At 60.5% G+C, this 12,500-nt stretch overlaps 1 non-coding gene across 1 annotated transcript; it reads left to right on the forward strand.

Annotated features, from left to right (window-relative positions):
- Nucleotides 1-9,270: 9,270 nt before the first annotated feature.
- LOC142793809 (small subunit ribosomal RNA) lies at nucleotides 9,271-11,085 on the forward strand. Its single transcript, XR_012891837.1, has one exon. It is a non-coding gene; the product is annotated as a small subunit ribosomal RNA (ribosomal RNA).
- The last annotated feature ends 1,415 nt before the right edge of the window (nucleotides 11,086-12,500 follow it).

Genomic DNA, 12,500 nt, shown 5'->3' on the forward strand with positions numbered 1-12,500 from the left:
CCGCGCGGTAGGGGCTCGAGACAAAGCTCGGCCCTAAACCGCGCCAAGTACGGAAGGAACGGCGCGGAGAGGGCTCGAGACAAAGCTCGACCCTAAACCGCGCCAAGTACGGAGGGAACAGCGCGGCTAAGGGCTCGAAACAAACCCTAAACCGCGCCAAGTACGGAGGGAACAGCGCGGCTAAGGGCTCGAAACAAACCCTAAACCGCGCCAAGTACGGAAGGAACGGCGCGGAGAGGGCTCGAGACAAAGCTCGACCCTAAACCGCGCCAAGTACGGAGGGAACAGCGCGGCTAAGGGCTCGAAACAAACCCTGAACCGCGCCAAGTACGAAAGGAACGGCGCGCAGTAGGGGTTTAAAACAAAGCTGGTCCCAAAACCGCGCCAAGTACGAAAGGAACAGCGCGGTCGAGACTCGGAAGAAAAAGCTTTCAAAGTGTCGTAGCACGATGCACACTGCTGTTCGTGTGGAACAAACGTGACTACCGTGCTGTACGGTGGAGTTCTGTGCGCAAAAGCGGCGGGTGTGTTTCTAAGCACCACAGCGTTGTGTCAAAAAAGAGGTGCCTGAGAGAAACGCATGCGACTGCCGTGCTTTGCGGCATAGCACCGTGCGCAAAAACGGTGCGCATGCAAGAGGTGTCAGAGCTAGCGAACTTTTGCCACGAGCAACAGGTCACTAAAAGCCTATAGATGACGGTGTTGGAGGAAAAGAAAAATATCGAGAAAGCACTGCGGTGTGCCGTGCGTAGGGACGGGCGCGCGTGCCACATGCCGCCGAAATATGGGTGTCGGAGAAAACAGAGTGCCGCGCGTAACGAGGGGCGCGCGTGTTACAGAGAGATATGCCCAAACGCATGAAAGTGTACGCAGGTGTCCTAAGGCAGTTTTTTTTTTTTTTCCTCATTTTGATGTCGCCCCGGCTGACGTGGTTTTCGTTTTTCCGTGCCGCCCCGGCTGACGCGGTTTTCGTTTTTCCGTGCCGCCCCGGCTGACGCAGTTTTTGCGCCGCCCCGGCTGACGCGGTTTTCGCGCCGCCCCGGCTGACGCGGTTCCGACTTTGCACTTTTTGGCTCACCCCGGCTGGCGGCCCACTCACTCGATCGCCAGGTCTGTTTGCCCCGGTGGTTCCACCGCCAGGCTTAAGCGCGAACTTTTTTTGTTTGTTTTCTTTTGATTAAGCGCAAGCTTTTTTCTTTGTTTTCTTTTGATTAAGCGCGGGCTTTTTTCTTTGTTTTTTTTGCATTCGCCCCGGCAGACGCGGTTTTTGCGCCGCCCCGGCTGACGCGGTTTTTGCCGCCCCGGCTGACGCAGTTCGGACTTAGCACTTTTCGGCTGTGCCTGGCTGGCGGCCCACTCACTCGATCGCCATGTCTGTTTGCCACAGTTTTCCCGGTGGTGCCGCACCCGGGCTCGCCCCGGCTGACGCGGTTTCGTGCCGCCCCGGCAGACGCGGTTTTCGCGCCGCCCCGGCTGACGCGGTTTCGTGCCGCCCCGGCAGACGCGGTTTTTTGCCGCCCCGGCAGACGCGTTTTTTTTTTCTTTCGCCCCGGCTGACGCAGTTTTCGCGCCGCCCCGGCAGACGCGGTTTTCGCGCCGCCCCGGCAGACGCGGTTTTTTGCGCCGCCCCGGCTGACGCAGTTCGGACTTGGCACTTTTTGGCTGAGCCTGGCTGGCGGCCCACTCACTCGATCGCCATGTCTGTTTGCCACAGTTTTCCCGGTGGTGCCGCACCCGGGCTCGCCCCGGCTGACGCAGTTTTCGCGCCGCCCCGGCTGACGCGGTTTCGTGCCGCCCCGGCAGACGCGGTTTTTTGCGCCGCCCCGGCTGACGCGGTTTTTTGCCGCCCCGGCTGACGCAGTTCGGACTTGGCACTTTTCGGCTGTGCCTGGCTGGCGGCCCACTCACTCGATCGCCATGTCTGTTTGCCACAGTTTTCCCGGTGGTGCCGCACCCGGGCTCGCCCCGGCAGACGCGTTTTTTTTTTTTCTTTCGCCCCGGCTGACGCAGTTTTCGCGCCGCCCCGGCTGACGCGGTTTCGTGCCGCCCCGGCAGACGCGGTTTTTTGCGCCGCCCCGGCTGACGCGGTTTTTGCCGCCCCGGCTGACGCAGTTCGGACTTAGCACTTTTTGGCTGAGCCTGGCTGGTGGCCCACTCACTCGATCGCCATGTCTGTTAGCCACAGTTTTCCCGGTGGTGCCGCACCCGGGCTCGCCCCGGCTGACGCAGTTTTCGCGCCGCCCCGGCTGACGCGGTTTCGTGCCGCCCCGGCAGACGCGGTTTTCGCGCCGCCCCGGCTGACGCGGTTTTTGCCGCCCCGGCTGACGCAGTTCGGACTTAGCACTTTTCGGCTGTGCCTGGCTGGCGGCCCACTCACTCGATCGCCATGTCTGTTTGCCACAGTTTTCCCGGTGGTGCCGCACCCGGGCTCGCCCCGGCTGACGCAGTTTTCGCGCCGCCCCGGCTGACGCGGTTTCGTGCCGCCCCGGCAGACGCGGTTTTCGCGCCGCCCCGGCTGACGCGGTTTCGTGCCGCCCCGGCAGACGCGGTTTTTTGCCGCCCCAGCTGACGCAGTTCGGACTTAGCACTTTTTGGCTGAGCCTTGCTGGCGGCCCACTCACTCGATCGCCATGTCTGTTTGCCACAGTTTTCCCGGTGGTGCCGCACCCGGGCTCGCCCCGGCAGACGCGTTTTTTTTTTTCTTTCGCCCCGGCTGACGCAGTTTTCGCGCCGCCCCGGCAGACGCGGTTTTCGCGCCGCCCCGGCAGACGCGGTTTTTTGCGCCGCCCCGGCTGACGCGGTTTTTTGCCGCCCCGGCTGACGCAGTTCGGACTTGGCACTTTTTGGCTGAGCCTGGCTGGCGGCCCACTCACTCGATCGCCATGTCTGTTTGCCACAGTTTTCCCGGTGGTGCCGCACCCGGGCTCGCCCCGGCTGACGCAGTTTTCGCGCCGCCCCGGCAGACGCGGTTTCGTGCCGCCCCGGCAGACGCGGTTTTTTGCGCCGCCCCGGCTGACGCGGTTTTTTGCCGCCCCGGCTGACACGGTTCGGACTTTGCACTTTTCGGCTGTGCCTGGCTGGCGGCCCACTCACTCGATCGCCATGTCTGTTTGCCACAGTTTTCCCGGTGGTGCCGCACCCGGGCTCGCCCCGGCAGACGCGTTTTTTTTTTTTTTTTCTTTCGCCCCGGCTGACGCAGTTTTCGCGCCGCCCCGGCTGACGCGGTTTCGTGCCGCCCCGGCAGACGCGGTTTTTTGCGCCGCCCCGGCTGACGTGGTTTTTGCCGCCCCGGCTGACGCAGTTCGGACTTTGCACTTTTTGGCTGAGCCTGGCTGGCGGCCCACTCACTCGATCGCCATGTCTGTTTGCCACAGTTTTCCCGGTGGTGCCGCACCCGGGCTCGCCCCGGCAGACGCGTTTTTTTTTTTTCCTTCGCCCCGGCAGACGTGGTTCCCCCCCCCCCCCTCCGTCTTTCTTTTTGTTTTTTTTTTTCGCCGCGGCTGAAGTGGATTTTTCGGTGCCTCGACGCCCCGGTAGTCGCGGTTTTTCCGTTTCCGCACGGCCCCGGCTGACGCTGCTCGGTCACAGTCGCCTTTTGTGGTGATTGCAGACTTCTTGAGCGCGGGTGTTTTTTTTTTTTGTTGTTGTTGTTGTTTTATTACGCATTCGCTCCAGCAGACGCTGTTTAGACTTTTTGTTTCCTCTTTTATCCTGCGACGAGGTGACGAGGTTTATTCGGTGCCCCGCCGCCCCGGCTGAAGTGATTTTTCCTGTCCCGTGCCGCCCCGGCTGACGCGGTTGGGACTTCGCGTTTGTTCGGCCGCCACGGGTTTTGGCGCACTCGCTCGGTTGCTTGTTGTTGCCACTTGTTGCGAACCCAGGTTTCTTGAGCGAGCGCGGGCGTTTTTTCTTCCTTTCTTTCTTTGTTCTATGTGTTAGCGAATCGGCCTTTAATATCACACGAGGACTCACAACCAACAATTTTCAGTTTGAAGTGTAAAAAATCTGCAGGTGTTGACGTAACTGACTTGCCCCGTACCCTTGAGTACATCCATGAAGTTCTCGTAGTACTACTAAATCGCATTATTCCAAGTGGAGAAATTCCCATAAACTTGCAAACCTCTACACGAAAATCGGTGCGCGTGATAAAGTTGAAAATTATCGTCCGATATCAAATGTGCCTTCTATAACACAAATTCTAGGAAAAAAAAAAAAAAAAACACTTGTTCGCCGTTTTCTGCGCCGTGACTGGCAGCACTCCGGCGAAGCGAAACGGGGTCGATTCGAGCACGATATCGGCGTCTTTCGACGTGCTCGCCGGCGACCGTCGCACGAGTACGTCGCACGAGCGCGTCTGCCGGGGCGCCGTTTGCGAAGCCGACGCAAAAGTGGGAACCGCCGCTCGGATGATCGCCGCTTTCGGCAGAGTGAGTGTTGGCACTCCGGGGAAGCGAAACAGCGTGAATGCGCCCACGAAATCGGCGTATTTTGAAGTGCCCGCCGGCGACCGTCGCACGAGTACGGTAAACCGCGTCAGCCGGGGCGTAGTTCGGGACGCCGACGAAAAAGTGGGAAGCGCAACTCGGATCTTCGCCGTTTTTGCAGGAGTGAGTGGCGGCCCTCCTGCGAGACCAAGAAGCATCGATTCGTGCACGAATTCGGCGCCTTTCGACGTGATCGCCGGCGACCGTCGCTCGAGTAGGGCAAACCGCGTCTGCCGGGGCGGGCTTCGGGACGCCGATGCGAAAGTGGGAAACGCTGCTCGGATGTTCGCCGTTTTTGGCCGAGTGAGTGCTGGCACACGGGCGAAGCCAAACGGGGCCGATTACGGCACGATATCGGCGTCTTTCGACGTGCCCGCCGGCGACCGTCGCACGAGTACGGTAAACCGCGTCAGCCCGGGCGGAGTTCGGGACGCCGATGCGAAAGTGGAGAACGCCGCTCGGATCTTCGCCGTTTTTGGAGGAGTGAGTGGCGGCACTCCGGAGAAGCCAGGGAGCGCCAATTAGCGCACGATATCGGCGTCTTTCGACGCGCTCGCCGGCGACCGTCGCACGAGTAGGGCAAACCGCGTCTGCCGGGGCGGGGTTTACGACGCCGACGCAAAAGTGGGAACCGCCGCTCGGATGTTGGCCGTTTTTGGCAGAGTGAGTGCTGGCACTCCGGCGACGCGAAAGAGCGCGAATGCGCCCACGAAAGTGGCGTATTTGGACGTGCGTGACGGCGACCGCTGCAGGAGTACGAAAAACCACGTCAGCCGGGGCGAGCGACACACGGCGGTCTGGGTGCTTATCGCTGCTATTATAGGGGCACCCCGGCAGACGCAGAAAAAAAAAAAAAAATTTTCGACCTTCTTTTTTGCTGGTCGAGCTCGGGTAACCCAGGTCGCAATGGGAGCCGCGCACGAAAGCGGCGTCGCGAGACGCGTTCGCGGTCGCTAGTCGCACGAGCTCGGCAACCGCGTCAGCCGGCGCGGAGTTCGGGATGCCGACGGCTAAGTGGGTACCGCTGCTCGGATGTTCGCCGTTTTTGGCCGAGTGAGTGCTGGCACTCCGGTGAAGCCAAGGAGCGCCAATTCGTGCACGATATCGGCGTCTTTCGACGTGCCCGCCGGCCACCGCCGCACGAGTACGGCAAACCGCGTCTGCCGGGGCGGGGTTCGCGACGCGTACGCAATAGTGGGAACCGTCGCTCGGATGTTCGTCGTCTTTGGCCGAGCGAGTGCTGGCACTCCGGCGAAGCGAAACGGGGCCGATTCGGGCACGATATCGGCGTATTTCGACGTGCTCGCCGGCGACCGTCGCACGAGTACGGCAAAGCGCGTCTGCCGGGGCGAGGTTTGCGACGCCGACGAAAAAGTGGGAAGCGCCGCTCGGATCTTCGCCGTTTTTGCAGGAGTGAGTGGCGGCCCTCCTGCGAGACCAAGAAGCATCGACTCGCGCACGATATCGGTGTCTTTCGACGTGCCCGCCGGCCACCGCCGCACGAGTACGGCAAACCGCGTATGCCGGGGCGGGGTTGGCGACGCCGACGCAAAAGTGGGAACCGCCACTAGGATGTTCGCCGTTTTTGGCAGAGTGAGTGCTGGCACTCCGGCGAAGCGAAAGAGCGCGAATGCGCCCACGAAAGTGGCGTGTTTGGACGTGCTTGACGACGACCACCGCAGGAAAACGAAAAACCACGTCAGCCGGGGCGAGCGACCCATGGCGGTCTGGGTGCTTATCGCTGCTATTATAGGGGCACCCCGGCAGACGCAAAAAAAAAAAAAAAATTTTTTTCGACATTCTTTTTTGCTCGTCGACCTCGGGTGACCCAGGTCGCAGTGGGAGCCGCGCACGAAAGCGGCGTCGCGAGACGGCTTCGCGGTCGCTAGTCGCACGAGCTCGGCAACCGCGTCTGCCGGGGCGGAGTTCGGGACGCCGACGGCTAAGTGGGAACCGCCGCTCGGATGTTCGCCGTTTGTGGCCGAGTGAGTGCTGGCACTCCGGCGAAGCCAAACGGGGCCGATTCCGGCACGATATCGGCGTCTTTCTACGTGCTCGCCGGCGACCGTCGCACGAGTACGGCAAAGTGCGTCTGCCGGGGCGGGGTTTGCGACGCGTACGCAATAGTGAGAACCGTCGCTCGGATGTTCGTCGTCTTTCGCCGAGCCAGTGCTGGCAATCCGGCGAAGCCGAACGGAGCCGATTCGGGCACGATATCGGCGTCTTTCCACGTGCTCGCCGGCGACCGTCGCACGAGTACGGTAAACCGCGTCAGCCGGGGCGGAGTTCGGGACGCCGATGCGAAAGTGGGAAGCGCCGCTCGGATCTTCGCCGTTTTTGGAGGAGTCAGTGGCGGCACTCCGGTGAAGCCAAGGTGCGCCAATTCGCGCACGATATCGGCGTCTTTCGACGTGCCCGCCGGCCACCGTCGCACGAGTACGGCAAACCTCGTCTGCCGGGGCGGGGTTTGCGACGCCGACGCAAAAGTGGGAACCGCCGCTCGGATGTTCGCCGTTTTTGGCAGAGTGAGTGCTGGCACTCCGGCGAAGCGAAAGAGCGCGAATGCGCCCACGAAAGTGGCGTGTTTGGACGTGCTTGACGACGACCACCGCAGGAAAACGAAAAACCACGTCAGCCGGGGCGAGCGACCCATGGCGGTCTGGGTGCTTATCGCTGCTATTATAGGGGCACCCCGGCAGACGCAAAAAAAAAAAAAATTTTTTTCGACATTCTTTTTTGCTCGTCGACCTCGGGTGACCCAGGTCGCAGTGGGAGCCGCGCACGAAAGCGGCGTCGCGAGACGGCTTCGCGGTCGCTAGTCGCACGAGCTCGGCAACCGCGTCTGCCGGGGCGGAGTTCGGGACGCCGACGGCTAAGTGGGAACCGCCGCTCGGATGTTCGCCGTTTGTGGCCGAGTGAGTGCTGGCACTCCGGCGAAGCCAAACGGGGCCGATTCCGGCACGATATCGGCGTCTTTCTACGTGCTCGCCGGCGACCGTCGCACGAGTACGGCAAAGTGCGTCTGCCGGGGCGGGGTTTGCGACGCGTACGCAATAGTGAGAACCGTCGCTCGGATGTTCGTCGTCTTTCGCCGAGCCAGTGCTGGCACTCCGGCGAAGCCGAACGGAGCCGATTCGGGCACGATATCGGCGTCTTTCCACGTGCTCGCCGGCGACCGTCGCACGAGTACGGTAAACCGCGTCAGCCGGGGCGGAGTTCGGGACGCCGATGCGAAAGTGGGAAGCGCCGCTCGGATCTTCGCCGTTTTTGGAGGAGTCAGTGGCGGCACTCCGGTGAAGCCAAGGTGCGCCAATTCGCGCACGATATCGGCGTCTTTCGACGTGCCCGCCGGCCACCGTCGCACGAGTACGGCAAACCTCGTCTGCCGGGGCGGGGTTTGCGACGCCGACGCAAAAGTGGGAACCGCCGCTCGGATGTTCGCCGTTTTTGGCAGAGTGAGTGCTGGCACTCCGGCGAAGCGAAAGAGCGTGAATGCGCCCACGAAAGTAGCGTATTTGGACGTGCTTGACGGCGACCGCCGCAGGAGTACGAAAAACCACGTCAGCCGGGGCGAGCGACCCACGGCGGTCTGGGTGCTTATCGCTGCTATTATAGGGGCACCCCGGCAGACGCAGAAAGAAAAAAAAAAATGGGGACATGGCGTGCGTCACCGTGCGGCTTCGCAGCGTTGCCGAAGTCGCCGAGCCCTTCGACTGAGCCGAACGGCGGACAGGGAACGTTGGTCGGCCGTTCTAACCTGTCGGTGCCACGCCGAGACGTCGTTAAGGAAAACCGCGTCGTGGGCCTCTACGACGCCGTCGAGTCGTTGTACGTTTGGTGTCCAGCGTGTCGGCGGCGAGTAGCGGACACGTCGTTCACGACTTCGGTCTTTCGCAGTCGACGCGAACTTGCGGAGAGTCGTGGTGCCTCACGTTTTCGGCAGAAACCGCGGCGGAATTTTCCCGTGCGTGCGCGCACGACCTCGGTGCTGTGCCGTCAGCGTAGTGTTGCACAAACTCGTGGCCTACCCAAGGTGCGGTACGTTTGCGGCCGTATCCTCGGTGGGAATTTCGTGAGTAGGGTCGCAAATTCTACGACCTCGGCGGGTTTGAGAGCGACGTAGACTTGTGGCACGCTCAACATGCCACACGTTTCGGGGCACACCCGCGGTGAAATTTTCTCGAGTACGCTCGTATTAGGGCCCAAGGAGGTCTGGGTACTTATCGCTGCTATTATGTGGGGGTTCTCGTGAGCGGCGTACGCGAAAGCGACCGGGTGTCTGATATGCGGCGGGCTTCGGCCTCGTCAAGCGTGTCCTCGGGTCTGCTCCAGGGGAATCCACGGCAGTCGTCTGCAGCCTCATCCGCTTGATGCGTTAGGGGCTGGTTGTCGGACGGTGCCGTTTTACCACGATATCGAGGTGTGTTCCGTGTCGTCCTCGGGCGATTCAGATGCGAAAGCGCCGAAGACGCGGGCGTGACCCGTCGTCTGGCGGCTTTGCAGTCTCGGCTCCGTTGCTAGTTCCGGCCGCGTCCACCGACAGTGCAGCGGGCTTGGGCAACCCGCACGGCGCGACCGAGTCGATGCAACGAAAAAGAGCGAGCATGAACGTGCTTCTTGCCGCACGGCTCCCACTCGTCTTTCGGGAAGGTTGTGCCGTAGCGAGCTCGAACGCCGTCATCTCGGAGTGCAAAATAAGCGTGTTGGGGCGCCTGAAGGTGGCCTCCGCCGCACACAGACTGCGTCCGGCCCGCCGAGGGCGAGGACGGACGCGCAGTCGAACGATTACCTGGTTGATCCTGCCAGTAATCATATGCTTGTCTCAAAGATTAAGCCATGCATGTCTAAGTACATGCCGAAATAAGGCGAAACCGCGAATGGCTCATTAAATCAGTTATGGTTCCTTAGATCGTTTCTTCCTACTTGGATAACTGTGGCAATTCTAGAGCTAATACATGCAGTGAGCCTGGAGCCCTTTGGGTAACGGGTGCTTTTATTAGACCAAGATCGATCGGGTTTCGGCCCGTATTGTGTGGTGACTCTGGATAACTTTGTGCTGATCGCATGGCCACGAGCCGGCGACGTTTCTTTCAAGTGTCTGCCTTATCAACTTTCGATGGTAGGTTACTTGCTTACCATGGTTGTTACGGGTAACGGAGAATCAGGGTTCGATTCCGGAGAGGGAGCCTGAGAAACGGCTACCACATCCAAGGAAGGCAGCAGGCGCGCAAATTACCCACTCCCGGCACGGGGAGGTAGTGACGAAAAATAACAATACGGGACTCTTTTGAGGCCCCGTAATTGAAATGAGTACACTCTAAATCCTTTAACGAGGATCAATTGGAGGGCAAGTCTGGTGCCAGCAGCCGCGGTAATTCCAGCTCCAATAGCGTATACTAAAGCTGCTGCGGTTAAAAAGCTCGTAGTTGGATCTCAGTTCCAGACGAGTAGTGCATCTACCCGATGCGACGGCTCGGACTGAACATCATGCCGGTTCTTTCTTGGTGCACTTCATTGTGTGCCTCGAGATGGCCGGTGCTTTTACTTTGAAAAAATTAGAGTGCTCAACGCAGGCGAGTCGCCTGAATAAACTTGCATGGAATAATAGAACAAGACCTCGTTTCTGTTCTGTTGGTTTTTGGAATACGAGGTAATGATTAAGAGGGACGGACGGGGGCATTCGTATTGCGGCGCTAGAGGTGAAATTCTTGGACCGTCGCAAGACGAACTACTGCGAAAGCATTTGCCAAGAATGTTTTCATTGATCAAGAACGAAAGTCAGAGGTTCGAAGGCGATCAGATACCGCCCTAGTTCTGACCATAAACGATGCCAACCAGCGATCCGCCTGAGTTACTCAAATGACTCGGCGGGCAGCTTCCGGGAAACCAAAGTATTTGGGTTCCGGGGGAAGTATGGTTGCAAAGCTGAAACTTAAAGGAATTGACGGAAGGGCACCACCAGGAGTGGAGCCTGCGGCTTAATTTGACTCAACACGGGAAAACTTACCCGGCCCGGACACTGGGAGGATTGACAGATTGAGAGCTCTTTCTTGATTCGGTGGATGGTGGTGCATGGCCGTTCTTAGTTGGTGGAGCGATTTGTCTGGTTAATTCCGATAACGAACGAGACTCTAGCCTATTAAATAGGTGCGGGGTTCCCAGCACCTTACAACCTTCTTAGAGGGACAAGCGGCTCCTAGCCGCACGAAACAGAGCAATAACAGGTCTGTGATGCCCTTAGATGTCCGGGGCCGCACGCGCGCTACACTGAAGGAAGCAGCGTGTCTTTATCCCTGTCTGAAAAGACTGGGTAACCCGTGGAACTTCTTTCGTGATTGGGATAGGGGCTTGCAATTGTTCCCCTTGAACGAGGAATTCCCAGTAAGCGCGAGTCATAAGCTCGCGTTGATTACGTCCCTGCCCTTTGTACACACCGCCCGTCGCTACTACCGATTGAATGATTTAGTGAGGTCTTCGGACCGATGTCCGGCGCGGCCTTTCGGTTGCGCCGGTCTGTTGGAAAGATGACCAAACTTGATCATTTAGAGGAAGTAAAAGTCGTAACAAGGTTTCCGTAGGTGAACCTGCGGAAGGATCATTAACGGATTGTGAAGGGTGAGCGCCTCAGCTGCGTCTGCGCCCGACACTTTCTGCCGCTGACCCCGTTTGGACGCGGGGTCGGCTTTTCCCCACGGGGCTGCCTGAATGTGGAGCGGCACCCCGTGACAAATTGTTGCGCCCAGCGGACGCCAACACCGCGACCTTGGACGGTCGGCCAGGTGGCGGACGCGGGTACAAACGGCGCAACGCACTCATAGGTCGGCTTTCGACCCGCCACTGCACCGTGGCTCGAAGCGCTCGAAATGCGCGACCCGACCGCTGCGGGACCGCCTAGTACTGTAAACAGGAGCGGCGGAGCGCGAACGGCGAGTCGTGGTTACGTCGGTAGAAGGCGAGGCTGCGCGTTCCCGAAACGCCAGCCGAGTGCCCTCCCGACCGTTCGAGCGTGCAAGAACGAGACCCGACAATCGCGCGGCGACTGCCAAGTACGAGAGGAACGGCACAAGCGTCGGCGGTCGGTCAAGGAACTGGCGATGTGACGGGTCCGCTGTGCACCAGTGCATACCGTCCCGCCGTCCGCGGCAAGCGCCTCCGCGTCCTCGGGTGACGGAGGCTGCCGGTCGGTTCTTGCAGGCGAGGGATCTCGCTGGCACCGGTTCGCGTTGACGCGCGGCCGGTCATGGCACGGCGATGCGACGGCCGAGGTGCGCAGTACTCGATGGAGGAACCGCACGCTCCGATGACCGTCCCGCCCTCCGCGGCGTATGCGTACCGACCGTAATGGTTGCAGCAGCGCCGGCCGGCTTTTGAATTCGCCACACGAAACACGGTGCGAGATCGCGGTTAGGGGAGCGTCGACGTTGCCAGGCGTTTTGCTTGCTGCCGAGGGAAAGGCGGCACGGCCACGTCGCGCTCGTCGCGATTAGCGGGTCTGCGCGCTTTGGGAAGGTGCCGCAACGACTTGCCGAAAGAGGAAGCACGGAAGAACGAGGGACTTGGACGTCCCGACAATTGAACGCACTTGCGGCCAGGCCCTTGCTGGCTTCGTTCTTCCGCCTCGAGTAGGCTCGTACGCGGCTCCGGCGCCGAAAGTGGTCCTTGGCACCGACTTCGGTGGACGTGGGAAGTGCCGCGCAAGTACGGCGCGCCTGGCTCCACCTGTTGGCTAAAGTAGGCAGCCGGATCGGCATTTTGGTGTGCGGTGGCAAACCGTGGATGCGAAAAAAGCTTGTGCGATTTCGTGGAACAAAAAGCGGGGGTCCCCCTTTTTATGCGGAGGAGACCGACCCGCCCGCCGTGGTGAACCGCGACGCCACGGTAAAAACGGGAGAGGCTTGTCGATGGGACCGTGCATCCCGCGCTCCACGGAGGCCGGGAGGCGGCCGCCCGAGGAAATGTGTAGCCGTCGAGGCCCGCATCTGCGTGCACTCTTATCCAAATGGGTGTACCGCAGGC

The sequence above is a fragment of the Rhipicephalus microplus genome, unplaced genomic scaffold (assembly GCF_043290135.1).
Source record: "Rhipicephalus microplus isolate Deutch F79 unplaced genomic scaffold, USDA_Rmic scaffold_337, whole genome shotgun sequence".
NCBI lineage: Eukaryota > Metazoa > Arthropoda > Arachnida > Ixodida > Ixodidae > Rhipicephalus > Rhipicephalus microplus.